The sequence below is a fragment of the Dermacentor albipictus genome, chromosome 1 (assembly GCF_038994185.2).
Source record: "Dermacentor albipictus isolate Rhodes 1998 colony chromosome 1, USDA_Dalb.pri_finalv2, whole genome shotgun sequence".
NCBI lineage: Eukaryota > Metazoa > Arthropoda > Arachnida > Ixodida > Ixodidae > Dermacentor > Dermacentor albipictus.
In genome coordinates, this window is record NC_091821.1 from 56914477 (window position 1) to 56930589 (window position 16113).

Sequence of the window (16113 nt, forward strand, 5' to 3'; positions counted from 1 at the left end):
TGAGGAAGTGATAGAGAGAAGACAGGAGTCTAAATCATTCGCGTGCACTAAGCCAAGTGCCGCGTATCTTGGTCGGGCACCCAAGTCTGTAGCCTTCAGGTGCTGTAGTAGAGGTCGTGTGGCTTTCTGGCTGACTAGCTGCGAGCCCATGGCTCACAAGAAATTTTTTTTTTGTAATAGGACGATCGTCCAATCTATTTAAAGCCCACTGGAGAGTCTGGCGTTGTTTATGGAAATAGGAAGCACAGGAGAGGATCGATGGTCGGTTCACACCTGCACTTAGTGCGCACGGGTGAATCAGTCATTCGAATGCGATAGTTGGGTGAGTTAGTGAAAGCTACAACGACCCATAGCCGACACTGCAGCGTGGCGGCGCATCGTGAAATATTTTATAGTAACTGCAGTTGTAGTGAAGCGTCGAAGCAGTACAAGCGATGTTTGGAGTTTTGCCGAGTATTCCCAACTCAACGAGATGTTACGCGCGAGATGGCGAAGCTCTCTTGCAGCGTCTACTCTTGATAAAATGTAAGGAGTGTCGGTGCTACAGCGTGCACATACCGGGCAACGTCATCGGCGAGGTGATTATCAACGATGCCACAATGTCGCAGCAGCCACTTAAAGATTATATCATGTACTCTGAGAGCAACGGAATGGCAAATTTCTCTGATTCGGGACGCCAATTGCCCGTTATCTACACGTCGTAAGCTTCGCACGTTTTGAAGGGCTGCTTTAGACATCAACTTATTGCCCATTTACAAGGTGCTCCTTTTAAAGCGAAGCTTTTTCTGAGAAACCTCCCGGACTTTCCTGATCTTGGTGGCTGGGAGCTCCTGCTGTCTTGCCGAATAGCTGACATTTATAAAAAAAATTGAATCACGTTCTCAGTGGTGGGATTTAACCTCAGTCCTCCAGCACAGCCGTCCGATGATCTAACCATTAGGCCACAATCGCTCGTATGTGCCTATCGTGCCAACGCCAACTAGCCCTTTGAGATGATCGCCGCGTGAGTCCATTGCGTAGCACAGGTGCGCGAGAGCGCATGCGCGCGCGTTCGACAGTTTCGTTTACGCCAAGAGCGCAACAGTGAAATGGGTAAATATATACCATTTGATTAACCGCTTCACAAAAGCCTCATGTCACATAGGTCCCAAGATGTGCGTTGGATTTACATAATTTTTTTTGATAGATTTCACAGCAGCACCAAGAATGGTGAGTGGCGAGTTCGAAACAAGTAGATGGGATGTGTGAAGACTTGAACTTGTTGACGACCGATCTAGATAGGATGCACAAGGCGCCCATTGAACTTCCCGTTACCGAACCATCCCTGTATATAGGGGTTTGGTTAACGTTATTTGGAGCACGTAAAAACTTTAGTGTGATATGCTTGAGAGCCGCAGAAGACAGACTAGCCTTTTTCGCAATTCTTGGAACAGCAGTACCCAGAAGGCTTTTTCAGGTGCCAGAATGAAGATGCCGTTCTTTGCGCGCGAGTATCCCAAGGAAATAAATTGCTGGTTAGCCGCAGATGCTCTGGAAAACGTTGTTTTGGGTCTCTTCTCTGGCAAGCGAGTAAGATGGTGGTCAGGAATTTTCAAAACTTAGTATCAAATTTCTCCTGGGCCACTGAGCTTAATAATGGCAAAATTGGCACCTTCAGCGGCACTTTACAGAGTAGATGTATACGTACAGAGCAGTCAAGAAATCTGAGGCTGATATAGAAAGATAGTAACAGAGTTAACGAAAGGCTAATGTAACGTTAGGAGCAAAAATGAAAATAATAATGGATGACGGATTTCCGAAGTTCACCGTAAAGAAAAAGTGAAAATTTCTAAATGTGTACATAGTGTTCTAATTGAGGAATTATTCTGGTGCTTGCATTTGTTTCAGATGATAGGTAGATTGGGCTGCAAGAAGACATTTCTAGTCGGTACGGTAAGGAAAAATAGGTCCTGTGTCCTTGTTTGTTGTATTTTTATTGCGGTGGGGATTTTGCTGTAAAAATGCAATAGCTTTTAATTACGTTTACAAAGGCAGAACAGTATCAATAAAAGAACGCAGAATATGAAAACTGGTACATTTCTTGCATACTCATAATTTTTGATGCGTGGAAAAAAGATACACGATAAATATCCAGTGTTTGTGACATGTCGACAAAGCTTTCTTTTGTTGAGGTTTATTTTCCATAGGTTGTGAAAGTACAACGTACAAAATTAAATACAGAAAGTGTTTCCGAAGTGAAGCCACTGTAAGGGTGCCTCTCAGACTACGTGTTTTAAAGAACTGAATTGCGAGCAAACAGATACAAAGCAATAACAAATTATGAGTACTAAAACAGCAAAATGCATTTGTAGAAGATGAATTGGCGTAAATATTTGCTTTAATTGTCATGATTCACCCTAGAATACAGCAATTAATGCTCGACGCAGAACAGGGTGCGGTATATCAGGAGTTTACCTTGTGTTGCGAGTAGTGCACGCCAAAGCGATAAATGACTCTTGTTGTTAAGGCAAGTATATTGCAGATGGTACATACTTTAGAGATTTACATTTAGGCATAAGAACTCATAAAATACCGGGTGTTTCAGTGAACACTTTCAAACATTTTTTTTTAATTGCCTGTGGCAGATAGTACAATTCTAGTCCACGAGCTGGTCTACTCGAAGAGGTTGACATTACTTGCAAGAAAAACTCAAATGCATAATCGACTAATTAACAAAAATAACTAATTATGTTTTAACTAATTACTTTATGCAGATATTGCAATTTACAAATTTTAGCCAGGGAGTTCGCCGGGCGGATCCAGTCTGTACGAATTCTCAGGGTGACACCAGTTTCGAGATGTTAATTCCCAAACTTTGCGGAGAAATGCATTGGCGTTCCAGCTACTTTTTTGTTTCAATGCATAAAATGTTTTGTTAAGAAAGTAAGTGGAACGACATCGTATCTTTACCGCACGTTTGATGGCGCATATCTCGTAAATGGTGTCAACCACACAATTATTTTCAAGTGGATATGCCTTGCACTCTCACCCGTTAGAATTTGTGACTTGCAAAATGTGTATAAGTTCAAAACTTAGTCAGTAATTTTTTTAATTCTTATATTTTGCATCTCACTTCTTTGTGCAAGTGATGTCCGCCTCTGCGGGAAGACCAGCTCATAGACTGCAATTGTGCTATGTGAAGCATACAACATTAAAATTTTTTTTTTTCAAAGTCTTCGCTGAAACACCGTGTATATTGTTAGGGATTATAAATTCGTCGTTTCTTATCCCGAGCATAATTTGACATCGACTGGCTCTGTTAATTAGAATTGCTGTTGGGATCATTTTTGATAAAGTCAACCTCAAATTTTCGGTAGGGGGTTGCTGATTTTTAACTACTTTCAACGCCGCGCAACCAGCATATCCAATTTTCTCTTGACTTTTGCATATATGAGACTACCCCAGATGGATCGATGCTTTACTGAAACTATGCATTGCTAGTGGCTCGTAAGGAACATATGAATCAGAAGTCAGATAAGAACTGCATAAAAGCGAACAACAGGTGTCCTTTAGTTATGGGCCTTAAGATTCCTTCATATGCATACAATTAAAGGCGGGCCATACTGCAAAGAATTTTTTAAAGGCTATAGTTGCTTAATACTCAACTGTTTGTATGGAATCTTTCGTGTTGTTCCTCACATTGAAAGGTTTACATTGATCGGATGATAATTCTTGGAAAAAGCAAGAATGAACATGCGCGGCTTGCCTTAGAGGCCTATCACATAAAAAGACAAGGAAATAATTGCATTAGTGACACATCTTTGTCCCTGCACCCATCAGAAATTGATTTCCTACGGTTGCGTATAGGATAAGTTGGCAGATGTCAGTGATGCATTCTCTGCGCCTGCGCAGTTGTGTGGCCTAGGTATATATATATATATGCATGGACGACGAAAAGAAAAAAGGAAGTTGTTAGTCAGCGCCAGTGTGTGTCACGTCTCTCCTTTTTGTGGCTCGTCTTGGGTGTTTGCGCTGTTACGTTTAGTTCACAATTATGTACCAACTAGGCCCAAATGAAGTGCTACTACACCGCATGAGCTGGTCAAATAAGCGGAATCAGCAACAGTAACGAACTAGTTTACGACGATAATTGTTATGCGCCCTTACCCCCGGTTTATGTGGTGGCATGCGTGAACGTATCAGAAAAGCAAACTCCAGAAAATAATTACACGACAGCGTTCTCCCTGCCGTCCTTGGGAACAACATCTCGTTTCAGGGTACCATATAAAAAACCCAATAGTGATTCAGTTTCACCGTTGTGGCAATAACGCCCAGCCTGGAATAAATGCAACATGTGATGATGCATGGTGTGCCGCTGTGGTTGACATCACGTCTTTACGTAAAACGTTGGTCTCTCTCTCTCTCTTCCTCCTTCTGAGAATGTGTGTACGGTACGGTGACTGTACCGGGAAACGTACAGTTTTATCTTTGCTCTTCGCGCAGTTACGTCGGGTGCGCGTGGCATCCGCGATGGCAGCGGCCTGCTGCGTAGCGCAGCTTACCACGGCCGCCACTGGGTGCCGCGACGAGCCTTTTCGCCGTACCGCCGCGCGACACTCAACTTTTGGCCGGGCCCTCTTGGCTTCGCCGCGGCGCAGCTCCCGACGCGCTAGCGGAGACGAGAAGAAAGCGAAAGCCGGGTACCGCTGCGATACCTACACTCACGGTTGAAGGATTCGGAAAATGTTTGCGGCATGAGATGCGTGAGACGACACGCTTTAATAAAGAGGCCATTCGACGATTAGTCAGAACAGTGTTTCACAACCCCTTTAAGGTGCGTTCTCGTCTTACCACTTGACGCGTAATATGGTGGAAATTATGGTATGTCGCGAATTCATGAGAGTCTATGACGATGGTTTTCCTTACAAAACTTCTAGTAAGTGCAGCAAAAGTGGGAAGCCGTGGACGAATCGTGAACTGCTTAGCCAAATAAGAAACCGCGACCAGGTCTACAGAGTTCTTATTCAAAGAAGGTCTGCCGACGCATTGAAATATTATAAAGTGTATAGAAATGACATAAACAAGAATATCCCTGTAGCAACGAGTTCTTATTATGCTAATCTATTCAGTACTTCTCAAGGAAGATCTTATGAACTCTGGAAAAATTAAAATCACTAATTGGTGATATACCTGAAGCACTTACAAAATTATTTAAGGATAGGGTGAAGTTAAGAGGTATTGAACTTTCGAATGCATTAAACTTTTTGCCTATCTTGCCTCGTTCTGATTTATCTTATCTTCTCCTTCTAACTAATATAGTGAGCACACAATTTTTTTGGACCCGCTTACTGAAAGTAAGGTAGTTTCATATTTTGCCGCATTAAATAACAGCAAGTATATCGGCGCGTTAGGCATGCAGATAACACCAGCTAAATACGTTACTGACATTATTGTGCAGTGTTAAGTTCATGTTTTTATTTGTGTCTAACAACAAGTGTCTTTCCACGTAAGATCCAGTGTGCGAGTGTCCTTTATTCAAGAAAGGTGAAAGAAACGATCTTTCCATTTATCGTCCTGTGAGTTTTTTCAAATGACCTAGCGAAAGTTATACTTAAGCGTTATGCATCCTCCTTTGACCGTTATAAGATATGAAAGTCAGTGCAATATGCTTTAAAAAAGAATTCATCCACAGAGATTGTCCTTCCACAAAAATAACAAACTCTAAGATTTTGGCAATCAAAACTTATTTCTAGAAAGCTTTCGGCAGCATTAGTCGTCGGGTTCACTCCAGAAACTTCATCACTGTGGTCTAAGTGGTAATTCCCACTTTTTAATATCATCGCACCTACGATACCGCTCAGACTACGTAGAAATTAACGTTTTCGCATCTCTGAAACTGCTTAATACAGGATACAGCAGTTCCTCAGGGAAGCATTTTAGGCGCGCTTATATATATATATATATATATATATATATATATATATATATATATATATATATATATATATATATATATGTATATATAAGCGCGACGAGCCTATATATATACACAAATTAATATAAAACTTAATGTCAGTAATACTGAAGCAAGTAATGTTGCATCCGCGTCCCGCAGACCTTACCATGTGCCCTCTATTTGTCAAACTCACATCAGCTGAATACGTTAAGTCCTTCAAAACTCCGAACATTTACTTTTCTGTTAGTATATCATGGGACGCACAAGTTGATTTCTTGGTTGCCAAGCTTTCACGGACCAATGGTTTCTTGTACCGGAATTGCACAGCCCTTCCCCGTATCTCTTAATCTAATACTATAACTCATTGTTTTACGTTATTTTTAATTGTGGTGTTCTTGTTTTGGGGCAAATACAAATGAAAATATTCAGAAGCTATTGTTATTATAAAAGAAGCTATTGTTATAATCGAGTGTAAGATGCAGTCGTACAAACTATGGAGAACAAATGATTCAATACCGGCTTCCTTCGTTGCCCAATAATTTGCAACAAACTAACGGGGTCGACACTGCAATCATGTCATTGCAACGAGTGCGCGACATGTTCTTGTGGCGAATATTTCATTTTTCTTCGGTTTTATTGAGCTAGAAAATTATTATTTTTTCTTCCTTTTTTTCGTTGTTAACCTCGGTTTCATTACATTGTCGCTTAATTTATTTTTGTAGAAGCTGTTTCAGTTTGCTATAAATGCTAGTTAGGCATAAGGTTGCCCTCCCAGTTCTGTGTTCTAAAGGTTTAAGATTTTTCATGTAACGTCTTACTGTTTGTTCTATTATTGCTCTGCCAACTGTCCGTTGTTGTCATTTGGCGGGGGCAGCCATCTCGCCAAGCCACTCGCTGCAGTAGGTTTTGTGGCTGCTACTTCCTTTGAAAGATAGAAAACAAAGCATTGAATTGAATTGCAGTCTTGGAACCATGCAGTCCCTCCTCCCTCTCTTCTTGGTTTGATAGGGGCACTCTGTTGTCACTCCAGCTGGTGAACTGGACGACTCGAGAAGCAACCCAAAGCAGCGGGTAGTGTAAGGGTCGCTTATGTGTTAAAGTTTGATTGCACGCTGCACAGCCCACCGCGCTTAGCATAGTTTCCTAACCAAAGATTCGAAATTAGGACTACGCTATCTTATACGATGTATCACTATTACTCAAGACTTGTAGCTGAACAAGGATGTTAACTTTCAACCATGACCTGGTCTGGAGGGGAAAAAAATCTCAAGTGGACACGCGCTTGTACGGCGCTGCTGTTCTATATCTGTAGAGCACACAGACGAAAAAAAGAGGCGAGTAAACGGACTTCCTGCGCTACAGCAAACATCTGCTCCTCAAAGTACCACATGCGTTCTTTGTAGCTGTATGAGAAACACCTGAACAGGCCATCTACACATCACCGACGCACCCCGTTACACAATCAAAGTCTCTGACATCTATAAACATGCGTGAACCTTTACGTATAGTTGTTGCGAGAGATGAATGACGAGTTAGTGGCGAGTATCAATGTCTGCTGTGTACTTGTAATTAGGTTGAATTGTGCGTAGCTTCTCGTGCAACGTCACACGCCACATGGAGGCAACACACACCTTTATAGTGGGCGCACGACACACTCATTTCGCTACCACACAGTACCGAACCATCTCAAACTTCGCTCTCGACCTCCGTTTGAAAGGTTTAGAGCTCAGCAAAAGGTAAGGTCCTTATGTTTCTGGCATCAATGAACTGCAAATGCATACTGGGCTTATTACACGCGCATAAGAATGCCCGAAAGGTTTCCTAGAAAAAATGGTAATTTCCTTACTTTTTAACGAGTTTAACCCTTCTTAGCCGGCCGTTAACTTTCCATTAGATCTTGCAACGGCTCGGCACGACCCTAAACGAACTACGCTTGGCTAACTCTGCCGCAGTGACCCTAATGGCGATGGGCAAACAAGCGGCAACAAATAGTGACAAGGTCAGCCGTGCTTTTGTTCTAAAATTACTGCGCAAAATGCCTGTTTTCAGGCAAGTTTCACTCCCTGCAAATGAAAATGGCTGAATGGAATGAAAACTACATCAGTTGTCACTGGCAAGAAGTTAAATTTGCTTGATGCGGCTGACCTCCATTGCATAAATCAGTTTCGCAAATTACCGAGGGTGCACCATAATATGCAACATAATCTTGTCGCTAGTGTCCAGATATAACATTATGGTTCAATCATAGAAAAGCTAAATGATAGTGTCATGAGCGATGGGGTGTGCCGATGTTAGGTTCCCTGTGAGGGAGCGATTTATTCCGATGGCACTGGCAATGTTGGCAACTGTTCTGTCACCGGCCTCTCCACAAACTATACATTGTCTAATCAGCAAATGATGATAGTAGCGGGTGATATGACATACAAATAAACAAACCGTCCGTCTATAAAGCACATTTCGTTAACATTTTTAAACAACAACAGTCAATATACAAAATATAACAGCACACTAATCAATCTATAACCCACAAAGAATACTGCGACATAATTTTTTTTTCTCCACCACAAACGCAACATACTGGGCTAGATACTGTGCAAGATATGCATGCGTGCGCCTGCAAGGGGCGCTCGATACGTGGGAGTACCAGCAGGAGCGGTGCACCTCTTAAATTAACACTTCGCCCAACTAAAAACTCTTCATAGTATTCGATTGCTATACAACAATCACACGCTCAAACCAATCAATCTGCTGTTTTTGACCCTTAATTCTGCAGTACAACACGCCATGTACGCCTTAAAGAAGAAAATAATTCGCCGTGAGTCGCAGTGCAAAGAGTAAGTTCCATTCACGCACTGACTTCACTTTATTTCAGCGCAACAGAGGCATTTTGTTAAAAAGCAGATTTTAGGAGCACAACACCGGACACACACAGAACCTCAAGGACCGCTGTGTTCTACAACAAGGGGTACCGATCAGCCTAATTCAGCACACTTTTCAAGTATATTTTAGCTGCATTCGTCACGTTGGTGTGTATCCTTGCCATCACCACAGCATAATGCGGCAGTTATCACCATTATCTAGTTATAACGACAATAAAGCAAAAACCTACCCTAAAGCTTAAAGAGCACAATCTTCTGCAGGCAGATTAGAAGTTCTGACCTTCTCTCTCAAGAATTCACACTCCAAGTGGCCTACTACTGCATATACTTTTGTTTTTTTCATTCATCTCACTTATGGCAGTGAAAAATATAAAGGTGAAGTATAAGGTATATAATATATGGTGTATACATGAAATACGAAACGGTCACAGTTGCGCCTCTAAATCTAACCTCAACAATGCGCAGGAATGTGAGCGATTCAAGTAACTTTATTGAAAAGAATATACTTAGGCAACTATATTTAAACCTAATAATTAAAACATTGATAAGCACAAACGTCTAATCAAGACCGGGTACAAGCCCGGACCGTTGTCATTTTGTTTATACTCGTTGTCCGAAATGTAATTGTGCAGTGAGAAAATAAACGTAAAATATCACTATAAATGTTAACATCGGAGTTTCACTTGCAATATGATAGCTCAATACATGTAGTTTATCTGATGATGTCTCTGTGGTGCACTCAGAGGACAGGTGTACGAGAACAATCCACATCTACTGCCTGAGCTACAGACAGTCATTACCTAGTACATTGCGCAGATAACTCCAGCACCCCTCAACCGGTGTTCAATAATATGTGCCGTCAGGTGCTGTCTTCAAGCCGGTGGTGGTCATTTTCAGCATCTGCTGCAGTGATCACTGCCCTGCCGTAAGTAAAAATTAAAATTTTAAGGCCACCATTCTCACTGCACAGTTGGTGTTGGACACTCATGTACAAAGAATCAAATTATGCAAATGCGCTTTTGAGGAAATGATCAGACCATCGAAGCAACTTTTTCATTGCTGGGCAAGCTTCTCAGCTAAAAAGTCGGGCTGCTCGGACAGGGAAAGTTTCGACATCTAATTTATTACGAATTGTCGAGAAAAACTCATTTCGATTATCGAATAAAATACAGAATATTTTCTCATTCCTAAACACAGTGAATTAAAAAAAAATTATGGGGTATTACGTGCCAAAACCACGATTTGATTATGAGGCATGCTGTTGTGGGGGATTCTGGAAATTTGGGCCAGCTGGGGTTCCTTAACGTGCACCTAAATCTAAGTACACGGATGTTTTCGCATTTCGCCCCCATCAAAATGCCGCCGCCATGAACAGTGAATTTTAAAGGTTGCATGACGTGGTGTATATTAAAAAAGTCTTATTGACAATATTTGATACACGTAATACCGTTCATAACTAGACAACAAGTAATCTGCAGAACTTACAAATAAATGAGAAACAAATGGAACGTTGTCGTATCTAGCGCACTACGACAATGGCATTGTGAAATGAAGGAACAGCCGCCAGATTCGCGTACTGTGCTCGCTGAATTGCAGAATCGCACATCGCTTTAGGTGGATGCGAGCATGGCGATACTGGCAAAATAATAAATTGCTGTAGGCTAAGCGAGATAGCCAGTGCGTAGGCTGCCTAAGGACGAGGCATGTTGATTGTATCACTGGAAATTATTGAGCGGGAGTTATCTGCTCGGCGTGTTCGTTCAAGAACCCGCGCCTCAGCGGAACAGCCACGGCTGTCGTGCTGCAGAATTACTTGGAACAGTCACTACTGGCATCGGTTCTATCTCGTTGTAGGCTCGCATAACTGTATAGTTATCCATTATATTTGAACACAAACGAATATACGATGATTGCGAATAGTGGATTTTCGAATCGAATGGCAATGACTATTAAATTCGACTTTCGAATAATCGCACGCCCATACTAAAGAGGCACATCGTCGCTGTCAGTGGCCATGCGATACCGCATATGACACGAGGACCGGGGTCAAAGTACTTTCTTGTAAAGTTCGACAAAAGAATGGCCAGTGGCCAAAAGAGTGTTCTCTCTATCTGTCTCGATGTCTTTCTGGCTAAGGTGCACGACTATAGTATGCCAGCTCAGAAATGAAAGGAGTGAAACAATGGTGAAACCCGAATTCCTGAAAGACGGATGGCATAGAAGAAAGTGACCCACAAAATACGAAAAGCCTTGGAGCAAAAAACAACGGCATTCATTTAGTCGTGACATTGCTGCGGTTGAGACATATAAAGTGAGGGGAAAGAGTCGAGAATGAAACGTGATATCTCGCAACGTTCATTCGTTCGTAGCGCACCCGTCTGCACGAATTGTGCCTGACCCAAAAAGTCTGTACTTGACATGCCCGCCAGTCACGCACTGGCCACGGGACTCTTCTTTGTGGCGAGTTCAGGACGTCTCTGAATTAATGTACCATTTTATTTGACGAGTGGCCTATAAGACCCCGCAATGCCGTTCGCGTTCTGAAAGTTGTGTTGGTGTAACTTACCTTTATTTCTCAATGTGCGTAGAGCGCAATCGTAAGCTTAAACTCGCTGCTAGAGCTTTTCTTCTGTGAAGGGGCGATTGCCCTGTTTTTCGGTTTTGGCACTGAAGGCCTTAAGGGATCTGCTGAAGTTTTTATGGAGCTGTGAATTGTGCGACCGTCATTGAATGTTGTAGCGCGTAGCATCGCGTTACTGTGCGAATATTTCTGTTTCTTTTCCTTCTTTCTCCTTTTATTCCCTTCACCCCTTTCCCAAGCACAGGGTAGCCAGCCGGTACTTACATTGGCTAACCTCCTTGACTTCCCTCTCCTGTTGTTTCTCTCCCTCTCTTTAACTCACTGCATTTCTCGCTATTTATGAGTAAAAACTAGGTTTGTCAAATGGTAAGGTGTGATATGCAAAAATTTTGTATCACCAAATTTTGTGAAAGATTGGACATTTCCATTAAGTACGGCGTATAAATACATTGCTTTCATATTTCAGTCGGCTGATGAACAAGTCCAAAAATTCGGAACATTGATTTTTCGGCTTTATGTTGTACTTCACCGTAGTTCACCTCAATGGGCAGCACTCAATCGGCAGTACTTTCCAAGATGGTATTTTGAAAAATCGGCCAAATTTCAACAACTTTCAGTTAGCAACGTGAAGATAGTACTCCGTTCCATTAACATACGCACTTGCGACATTTAGTCGTGGCATCCGTGTTCCGTCGTAAATCTGCAAATATTTATTTCCAACTCAGAAAGGTTCGTTATATTAACTTAAACAAAATGTTGCTTCGTAAATAGAAAGTTTAAAATTTTAGACGCATGAATTTCTACGGTAACTTCAAGGGGAATTGCCTCGTTATATCCAGTATATAGTTCAGTATAATCAGTTTCTCATAACGAAATTACACTGCATTTCTGTTTGGGCCCCTAATGTTTTAGGTATAATTGTGAAAAATGATGCAATGAAAAAAATAATGCATAAGCTTTAACAACTCCACTCTGCACTCAAAACCGGCATAAAATTGGTAGAGCAGCGCCAAACAAGGTTTGGCCTGTAATTCTTAAGCCACTAGACTCAAGAGAAATTTTTACTACTAAAACGGGGACACAAACATATAGATATAGGCCTTTCGAAAGACTTTTCGAAACGCGTACGCGGTATCCGACGGAAACTTTGGAACAGTCCGAAAGCAAGCCGACAAAATAGTGAGAAAGTTTCCATTGATTCTGATAGGTCATACATGAATAATCGAGCATATGCTTGGAGCAATGAGAAGGATGACAAGACACCACTTAATAAGAAAGGCTTAAAAGTGGACTTCGCTACTGCAAGTGCATCAAAGGCGGTGAGCGTACCCAGCTACCAAACACAAAAGGGAGCTACTACTCGTACTCGTCGTACTCACGGTGAATGTAACAAACGTCACCAACAAGCCTGAAACCCGCCGTGGTTGCTCAGTGGCTATGGTGTTAGGCTGCTGAGCACGAGGTCGCGGGATCGAATCCCGGCCACGGCGGCCGCATTTCGATGGGGGCGAAATGCGAAAACACCCCTGTACTTAGATTTAGGTGCACGTTAAAGAACCCCAGGTGGTCGAAATTTCCGGAGTCCCCCACTACGGCGTGCCTCAGAAATTGGTTTTGGCACGTAAAATCCCATAACTAATTAAATTAAATTAACAAGCCTGAATCACTTGAAAATCTGATCATTGATCATGAACCTCACCTAGCAGCCCTCACAGCAACCTGACGCACACCTGACGTTTTTGATCATGAGCTTGAAGCGCCTAACTATTCCGTGATCCGAAAAGACCGCTCCACACGTGGTGGTGGAGTGGCGTTATGGATAAAGAAAGAGCTTTCCTTTCTGGCTCTTCCAAAGGTGCAAAGCGCAGAAGGCATTTTTTTGCAAACTACTTTGTGACGTCACGAGCATATTCATAGGCTGTGTTTATCGGAGCCCAAGCTCTGGTGATGCTTCTATCATTGTCATTACATGAAACGTCACGTGCTTGGTTCATGCGTTGTCCTCATGGGTGAGCTTAATCCGCCCGACAAAAACTGGAACTGGAATAGTATGTGCTACTCATCATCAGCTTCAGATGAATTGTTTGGCCTCATGCTAACCTTCAATGTTCGTCAGGTTGTTTCATGCCCAAGTTGCTCACAGAGAATTACTCAGAACATACCTGATCTAATCTTTTTATTTATCACTTCGACATAAACCGTATAAAAACTGACGTCATCCGTGGTATATCAGACCACGACTTACCAGTGTGCGTCGTACCTGACATCACAACAGCTAATTCGTCTGTATCTGTAGTAAGAGACTTCGATTACGCTGATGAAAAGAGGATACTAACGCACCTCGCTCATGAATTCCAGCATTCTTCAGAAACCAGTTTCGATACTTCCGTAGATGTAAATTCCCTTTGGTTTCATGGCAAATCTGTTGTAATTTACTGCGTCAGTCACTACCTACCTACAAAAACAAAGCGCCTTCCAAAAAAATAATCCATACATCACGCGGGAAGTTACTCAGGCCAAACGACGTTTGAAAAAAGTTACGTAGGGCAATAAAAACAAAAGGCAAGGGTGAATGTTGAAGTCATGCATTACCGGACGTCATCGCGGAATTTAAACTTAAAGCTAAACATGCTAAACTAAACTATTTTGATGTAACACTACCTCATTTTATTGTTAATAATCCCCAGAGGTTCTGGAATTACTTTCGTGCCAATAAATATCCTACGCCTCCTTCCCGAATAAAAAGCTGCTGCGTTTAACCCATATAACGATTTTAGGTTGGTGATGACTATAGATGATAAAAATATCACCGCAATTAAAACGCAGCATTACAGGAAAATCGATAAACTTCAGATTAAGGACATTGATATTTTTCAATCTACTGCTTAAACTCAACCCCAATAAAGGCAGTGGCCCCGACGATATACCTAATACTTTCCTCAAAAGTTATGTAGAGTGGTTAAGTAAATATGTTGGCCTAGTTTTCCGAAAATCACTTACGACTTCACAACTACCAAAAGATTGAAAAATTGCGAAGATAATCCCGATCCACAAGGGAGGTGACATAACATTACCTTCAAATTTCAGACCCATTTCACTAACTAACATATCATGTAACTTCTTCAATACATATTCTTAAAGCACATGACCATATACCTAGGGCGCATTAATTTTTTCTCTCCCAACAAACCTGGTTCTCGCAGTGGTCTATCGGCATTAACTCAACTAAAAGAACTGTCCACCATGTTGCTATTACTGTTAATAACCGCGATCAAAGCGATTCGATTCTACCCGATTTATCTAAGGATTTTGATTGTGTAGGTCAAAGCAAATTAATGGCTAAAGTTGAAGACGTTTTTGGTATAGGAGAACTTTCTGCTTGGATAAAAGATTTCTTAAGTACCCGCTCGCAATTTGTGGTTCACGAAAAAAAAACGCTTTCTAATTCAGGCGCAGTAACGTCCTGACCATTCCTTTTCATATTTATATTAATGATATTACAACTAACATCAATTGCAATATAAAACTATTCGTGGATGACTACGTCATTTACAGAGAAATCAATCATTACAATGATCATATTGAATTGAATGAGTCTTTACCGGACATAGCTAATTGGTGCTCTAAATGGCAGATGAAATCAACATACAAAAAAAAACTCATCAGTTAAATCATGGCGACTACCTGCCGAGCAAGATTCATCGGCGCGATTGCCCCGCTACACTGATGAGTGTTCTTGTTTGCTACGTTCTGCGCATACTCTATTTGTCTATTATATTGTCTATATACATTCCCACGAGTTGCCACGAATAAACCAGTTGAAAGTTACCGGCCGTGTTGTTTATGTGTTCTGTTCCGCTGTCACGGTATTTATTGGCGGTCAATACGATATGCAACATACAGAAGTCTGCGATCGTAACTAACTGGGAAAACGGTATCATCAATATTTGTATAGGCAATTCACGGCACTCCACTTAACAAGGTGGAAGAACATAAATATTTAGGCGTTACATTAACCTAGGAGCTCAAATGGGACAAACAAATCAGTAATTATTCTCAAAGACGCTGCGCAAACTATTTTTCTCAAATAGAAACCTGGGGCTCGCAACCACGTCAACGAAGCTGCTAGCCTACACATCATTTGTGAGGCCTGTTCTTGTATACGCTACCGCAGACTGGTTTCTGCATACGCTGACTAACATAAGCAAACTAGAATGAATACAAAGGAAAGCTGTGAGGTTCATCCATAACAAATATAAACGTACAGAATCGCCAACATTTTTTCAAGCCAGTCCGGTTTGCGAACGCTATTAGTTAGAGCGAAACACGCTCGATTAAATTGTTCTGTCAACAACTAAAAAATACCTATTTATTAATTTATTTATTAATCATACCCTCAGGGCCATTACGGCATTATAGAGGGGAGTGGTTACAAGCAAAAACGGGTAAATTCAACAAACAGGAGTTATTAGTGCAGAAAATTATGTATATGAATATGTATAAACAAAACTATTTAACAAATGGCACCTAGATATACAATGTTAGCTAAGGCATTTGTGAGTACAGGTTGAACAATATGAAAAAAAAAGGTTCCTAGTTATACAATGTTAGCTATGACATTCTTGAATAATTGGTGATCTGCGATAGTGGCTATCGAGGCGGGGAGGTGATTCCACTCATTGGAAGTGCGTGGTACAAATGACTGCAAAAAAGCGTTC

The 16113-nt window shown here is 41.5% G+C and overlaps 1 protein-coding gene across 3 annotated transcripts in view; it reads right to left on the minus strand.

The window, feature by feature from the left end:
- LOC135899356 (nose resistant to fluoxetine protein 6-like) overlaps positions 1–16113 on the minus strand; it is a 196012-nt gene that overhangs the window by 148003 nt on the left and 31896 nt on the right. The window lies entirely within an intron of this gene.